Below are 7,304 nucleotides of genomic sequence, written 5' to 3'. Positions count from 1 at the left end.
TGGAACCAAATATACACCCCTTCCTTACCCCATCGCTCCATGGACAAAAGTAAAACGCCAGGCACCTCTGCCAGGAGGTAAACAAACTCTTTCCACTCAGACTGATAAGGACGCTTGTGTGCGCTTTATACATGCTGAAGCTAATGGGGAATCCAAATAACAAACATAACAAGTTTTACTTCAACCATTGTTTCCAGGGTAGCGGGTGGATGTAGAAAAACATCAGGGGGTGTAGATCATTGGTTTATGAGCGCCCCACCCAATGCTTTGCATTGTATGAGGCCCAGACAGGGGGTCAAATCCCCGGCATCTCCCAACCCCCGGGGGGTTACCCCGGGGGGTGACAATCCCCGGCAATCTCAACAAGGCTTCTGTTACAACTAGTCTGTTTGTAAAAGACCTGCCAAAACCTTTATTCTGAAAACAAAAGTATTTATTTTAACAACGGCAATGCTTTGTGGTCATGGTGATTAATGCAAAAAGTCAGTTCAATGACAAGATGTTGTGTTGCAAAGATTTGCAGTGAACAGTGCATGATAATGATTAAGGGGATAATATATCAAATAAACAAAGTGTATTAGCAATTTTGATCAATGTGTAAATGTGACTTAGTCCGTGACTGTAAGGCAAGTTCAGTAGTCAAGTAGTTTGTTTTTGGCATGTCGGGTTTTTATGGCACACTGCCAGATTGAGCTCTGTCTGATAGTTTGAACAACAGACTACGTGTGACACGCAAACCATTTTACCAAAATTGGAAAGCAACTTTTGTAAAAAGGAAATGCAGCTGGATGTTGTCAATGACTTGATAAGGTTAGCGTCAAGGTAGATTGTCATGGGGTCTTTTCATGGCTACACTGACAAGATATTTTTTTCCGATAGCTTCTTCTCTTATTCAATGATCTTAGAAAAAGTAAAAGAAATTTGCAAACAATTCAGGGGATGAGATCAGTGGTTTAGAGCGCCCACGGCTTCTGCTATGTCTATTTGAGGCACCCTGTGGTTCAATCCCCAGCATCTACGAAGGTATCCTTGTCCAGTCTGTCAAAGAGCTGCAGAAGCTCGTATGATGAAAGGACAAACTGAAACAATTGCGGTGAGTATTGAAGGCCAGAAAAGTGCTCATCATTAAATTAACTTATCAAGCTGTCTAAAAACTCGTGCACCTTTACCCATGTCCTGCTTCTAATAAACCTATGAAAGCGAATTAGGCATATTTGAAGAGAATAGCAATTCAAAAAGCTTTATGAAACATTTGTTCCAATAGGTTGGCACTAAACTGCAGGTAAGTGGTGGCCAAACGCGGTTATGCGAGGACTTATATAGACCATTGAGGTTCCCGTGCAGGTCTATGAATTGATCCCCCGAAAAAGAGAGGGTTCCCAAGAGTGGGCGGTCTAGCAAAGACAGTGTTATCTCAGAAGTAGTTGGAAGCTACCATCTCAAATCCATATTCTCATTTTATTTTCAGTCTGTGTTACAAGTTTGCAGTGAACGGTGTATGTCCAGCAGAAAGCAACAGGCTGGGCTAGGTTTCCTAGTTTTTGACTAGATTTGTACGGCATGCAGTGCCAACCATTTTGCCCAGGTTGATTTCCAGCACTTACGACAGTGCATTAAGGTGTTAATGAAGAGTCATAACAACACTTATACATTGACATGTCTTAAAAGGTCTTCTTCTTTTTTATTTTCATTGCATTTGAATATTCAATTTCCTGCGGGAGTAATCCAAACGGATTAATAAAGTAAAGTATAGAAATCTCATTTTTAAAAAGTCAAAATATATGAAAATCTTAAGGGGATGCGCCTTTCAGTTGGTAGAGGGGTCCTTCTGCTTTACATGTTGAGGACCTGGCCTTTATCTAGCAGGTATGTATTATGGTAGGTCTTTTTTAAAAAGAGCCCTGCTCGCTAAAGATATTGACCTCTGGGGGTAATCTGATGGTAGGTAGGGTTCGGGTTAGATGAAAGTAGTGGTACGGGTAGTGGACTAGCCCTAGACTAAGACTCCGGTGATACAAACCTACGCGGCGAATGCTCTGTCTTTGACCTCAGATTACCTAGACAGCACAACAAGCCCTTTAAATCTAATGTTTTACAGTCTCTATTTGACTGTATTTATGTACTTGTAACTGTAAATATAGTTATTTATTAGCCTTAGTTTTATGAGTTGTCATCGTGCGGATTTCTGATGAGCAGCGTGTCTTTAGTGAGCGGGCCCATCTGTTTATAGATGAAACTTTGTCATGCCATTTGTTTTGTTAAGTTTCCCGCTATTCAGTGGTGGATACTTGCCATTATAAGACAGTAATGCTTTGTTCAAACACCAACAAAACAGGAAAAAACAAACTTAGTTTAGTTATGAGACAGCACAGGAAAACGGAAATAGCAGATGGTTTTTATCCGATGGTTTCGATCCACTCGACCCTTGGGTTATGGGCCCAGCACGCGTCGCTGCGCCAACTTTGCTCTATAGTAATACTTGGGGCTGGAAAATCTGTATGTAATTTTTGACATTTTTGAGGAGGAGGTGTGGGATCCTGTGGCAAACCACGGCTCCAAACAGCTAGGGTTGTAACTAGATTTTTAAATTCATGGGCGACCTTTCTACTATTTTTATGTGAGTCGTCCTGATTACTCAAAAAGTGATATCAAAGAACACCCTGGTGATGCGGCTTTTTGCCGTGGTTTAATGCAAAGAAAGGAGGTGGCAGCATTATTGGATTTTTCGAGAATAATAGGCGGACACTGACCGTATGGACCGACCAACCCCAGTTGAATGAAATATCTAACCTTCAACCCCCCGTTACATATCGGTCTTTTAAAGCATCTAAATTGTATTTGTTTCTAACCTCAGAGTACTCTGGAGAACGTTAACGATTAGTTCTGTCCGCCACCGGAACCCCTGAGGTGCCAATCACTCTGCAGTGAAGGATGAGATGCAGTCACCCCGTCCCTACCAAAAGACTATACTTTCAGGATCATTTCTAGAGTTTCTGACTTGAGGAATGTGGTCTAGTGTTGGTATCGCTGGACCACGATGATGCAGTTATTACTATTCCTTTCTGAGCGACGAAGCTGACAGAGGGAGGTAGTAATTATTACCACTAATATGCTTAGTCATGTTAGATTGTGCTTTGCTTCTTTATGGAATTTGAGGAAGGGATACCCATGATGGTATAAACTAACTATGTACGTGAACGGTAATAAACATGCTAAGCTTTCTATATTTCTAAGGAAGGTAAGGTCATCAGTAGGAAATGTTTTGTCCATGGTGGACAAGGTGTACTTGAAAGGGTTAGCACTATTACGTTCTGACTCTTGGTACATGCCCTTCTATGTCTAGTGTATACCATCCTGTGACTTTCCACTGGGTTAAGCCATATTATTTCATTATTGTTCTATTTTCTACCTTTGCTTTTTTCCGACCCTTGAACAATCAAAAAGGTGTTGCATCCTCAAAAAGGCCCCTGCCACTGTTGGAATATGCCCATCTATACACAGCCATTTTTTGTCCACACCTCCCACCAGGGGTTCTCACTTGAATAATCAGAAGGTGTGGCCTTGACAGGCTTAGCTTGATGACAGTAGTTAAAGGGGTGTGAACTTGGCCTACTATCGGAAGGGTGGACTGGAATCCCGGGACAATGACCAGTCACCGGTTTGTGAACCACCCAGGGTTCTTGACTCCGATCGGCATGTCCTGTTGTAAAGATGGTTGCATTATGTATGACCGCAAATACTTGAAGCAGGCTTACTCTACGACCGTGGATACGGGGCGTGAAGGTGATGTGGGAAATCCGATTGACCTGCACGTGATTTTTTGGCTTTATCCCTATTTTATTGTATTCTGTATTCTTCTAAGGCTGCCGTTTAACCAATGTTCCTGTTTAGGGAGGACGACGTTTCTGTTTTAAACGTTGTTTTTTGTCTCGTTCCAGTGATTGGCTTTTTCTTTCCTCATGTCGCGGTGATGGCGTTTGGATATGCTGTTAGCATCTGTTGGGGATGTATACCCTGTCCACCCTAACCGTACAAAAACGCCAATCATCATTTTGTGATCAGTCAGTCGTGTTATCCACATAACATTTCTTTCTTCAACTGCTACCTCTGTCACTACTGCGAACTGTAATGCGCCCCGCAAACCCCAAAGTTTCAAAGCTCCTGGGTGACAACCATTCTCTCGCAGCCTCCATCCCGTAGTCTTTCGAGTGTTTTACTGCCCACTCCCTTCCTGCTCATTTTCCATTTATAGTGATGTTATGGCTGTCCGGAATAATAGACAGGTTTTATTAATATGGGGCAAACATGGTGATGGAGCCTTGCAGTATCACAATACTGAATTTTATATTGTTAAATATAGCCTTCCTTTCTTTGTATCCTCACTAGATATCCGACCTAGGATAGATACCTAGCAAAATCACCACCTCAATACCCATTTTTCTTACTATTACATACGTGTTGCTACTTTTCCCTCACTTGCCGGGTGTTGACGTAGGGAAAATGTTAACCTAGCATAGGCGCTATTTTATGTTCATTTCTCGGTCTTACTACATCCACCCCCGTCACGTAGTCTCCTTCTCATTCAGCCATAACCTACAACCCTTATTGCCGCCATGGTCTTGTCTTGACCCATGGTTACCAAATTTCATCATTTTTTTGCCTGTTTTTCCCCCCTTCCCTTTCCCCTCCCCTTCTGTCCCTGGCAGGTATTACATCAATGTTTACGAGAGCTTCACATCCCTAAAACGTTCTGGACAGATTGCTCAATGCCTTGGAAGTTGAACACTGTGGACCCGTTTCGCCGTTCCTCAGGAAGTACTGTTGCTTGGCCAGTGTGTAGCTGTTGCTCCAACAATCCGTGCTTGTGTTTGCACTGAACAACAGTTCCCCCCAAGTCGGGTTTCGAATGGCCTGACGGTTACACCTGGTCGGGGACCCCCCCTCCCTTTCCCCCATTTTCACCGGACCACAATTCACCTGGCTCCATCTATCGGTGCCGGTGCAGTGGGGATGATCAGGACAAAGGATCAGCCCACAAATGGAAGGAGAGGTTTGTCTGGCTGTGTATCAAACCTGCTGAAGGCTTTAGAGACCCCTGCCACGGTCGCTGAGTTGTGGGCCGTCACCCCTCACCCCACAACCCCTTAGCTCAAGCCTGCTCCTATCTGACAAGTGATTGTAGCTAAACTATATTAGACAGCAAGATGCCCCTCCCTTTTCTCGTAGGCATCGGTACTAATACAAACTCCTTCAGAAGATTGCACGTCTGGGAAACCAAGGTTAACCTATAGATCCCCTTAGTGTGAACGTGGAAGTGGAAGTTACCACTAGGCCTCTTGTGACACCACGACACCACCTTTACCATGGACCAAACCAATGGACCCCCCCGAAGGTCTGCTACAAACGGCCTACATTCCCCAGCACCAAACAGTAACAAAGAATTACCAGGAGCGGTGGATTTTCCTTTGGATAATTTTGGTAATAACTTTTACTCAACCCCAATTCCCCCAGTGGTAGCGGTCCTCCCTGCGAACTCGTCTGGGTGCGAGCCTAAGAGTAAATCATTTCCTGGGACATGGCGAGGACGGAATAAAGGGCGGGCACAGCGCCATGAGATTTGTGATCCATGACCTGTGGCCTTGCATTATATCCGGCAGCAGAGAGCTCCCCCCCCCCGGCCTCTTCAACCACCTGCTTCTACCCTAGTAGGACCACAGCCCTGTGGCCGGACAGCCTGCATTAAAGGGAAAATGAAGCAAATTAACTACAAAGTGCCACCACAAAAACCCCTTTGGTGGCCAGACTGGGCAGGATAACAGATTGTGCTCTCTGCTGCCAAGACGCTGGGACCCATACTCCCATGACCGGACTTGGGCGTTCATCACCACACAGCAGGGTAACGGACCCCCTGCCAGAGCAATCAAAACCAGTTAAAAGCTAACAACTCGGGCTCAAACCCCCGATGGGGGCCCTGGACTCCTGCTTGTAAAAGATTCCTAACCCCAAACAGTAAAAGTAATAAACAATTACACATAATACTAGTTTTCCCCCCCCCAAAAGACCATGGTGTCTGATCAATGACCCAAAAAATCCCAGATATCGTGGCCCCCCTATCGCCCCCCACGGCGCCCAACCAACTGGTAAGAATTCAGTTATTCTGCACCCTATAGTGTGTCAAATGTATGTTGTGTAATACGCATATCCGGGTTTATGAACTTGCTGAAACTTCCTCGGACTTAGGGACTGCTGACACCAGTAATCCCCCCCTAGACGCCAAACCGTGTTATCAAGTGACGTCCTATAAAGTCTTAGTCAGAAGAGGACTGTTTCCACCCCAGAGAGAGATCCAGTATGAGAGATTCCGCCGCACTGTTGGGACTTAAACAAATGGCTCTTTCAAATGAATGACATGTACCGTACACTCTCATGAGCTCCATTGATTAGAACATTCTCAATTTACATTTTTCCGGGAGCCGCCAGAATCTCTTTGTTAACTAGCAGATAGACTTCCTTAAAAAGCCAGGAGTCCTAAGATGTTCACCTCTCAATATGCTGTAACTTTCTGCGCTTCCTACAAAATCCTGCCTCACTCTTTTGCCCAAGGTACAAAACAAAAGGCAAGACCAAATACAAACGTGTGCCTCGGGCAGTGATCCAGAACAGCACCCAATTCTTGGGCAAAGATTTGACCACAGGTGACGACCACGCTGCCTAGACGCAGCAGAGCAACATCTGAACCCTCCACTCCACTCTTCAACCGTCCCAGCAAAATCAAACCCGCACACCCCTTTCGAACCTATGCTGGCAGGATTTTCATATGCAGTCTCTACTGATGTCCTTACAATTCACTTCCTTGTGCCCGTTAGTCTACACCCCTAAATGATCCTGCACCACCGTATGAAGCACCATGGCTCAAACACGGTTTCTAGCAAAAGTTTAACCCAACACCGCCACTCCAAGCTACCATCTCCATGCCGATGTCTCAGAAAACCGCACTCATTCCACCCCCCCAGACATGCATATAAGGTCATAGATTGCCGTTTCCTTCTTTGTCTGCAAAATCTGCGAAAGCAACTATCTCCTCGATAGTGCCGGCCGCTGGGCCCCATGCCAGGACTCCCGACGTGATCACCTTAACCTGACTCTTGTTAAAGAAAGCACCCCGCCCCGGTCTACTGTGGATTCTATTTTTTCCTCAATTTTCGTGGTGATAGTTAATAGGAAAAAGAAGGTCTTTGTGAATACACGCACTTTCTTCAATGTTCCATATACTACTTTATTTGCCCACCAAAGGAGCGTTTAAC

General features: G+C 44.8%; 1 non-coding gene across 1 annotated transcript; it reads left to right on the top strand.

Annotated features, from left to right (window-relative positions):
- The first annotated feature begins 2,960 nt into the window (after positions 1 to 2,960).
- LOC116698470 (small nucleolar RNA U3) lies at positions 2,961 to 3,176 on the top strand. Its single transcript, XR_004334216.1, has one exon. It is a non-coding gene; the product is annotated as a small nucleolar RNA U3 (small nucleolar RNA).
- The last annotated feature ends 4,128 nt before the right edge of the window (positions 3,177 to 7,304 follow it).

The sequence above is a fragment of the Etheostoma spectabile genome, chromosome 11, assembly GCF_008692095.1.
Source record: "Etheostoma spectabile isolate EspeVRDwgs_2016 chromosome 11, UIUC_Espe_1.0, whole genome shotgun sequence".
Taxonomy (NCBI): Eukaryota; Metazoa; Chordata; class Actinopteri; order Perciformes; family Percidae; genus Etheostoma; species Etheostoma spectabile.
The sequence above is the reverse complement of the archived record's forward strand: the minus strand, read 5'-3'. Positions and strand labels throughout refer to the sequence as shown.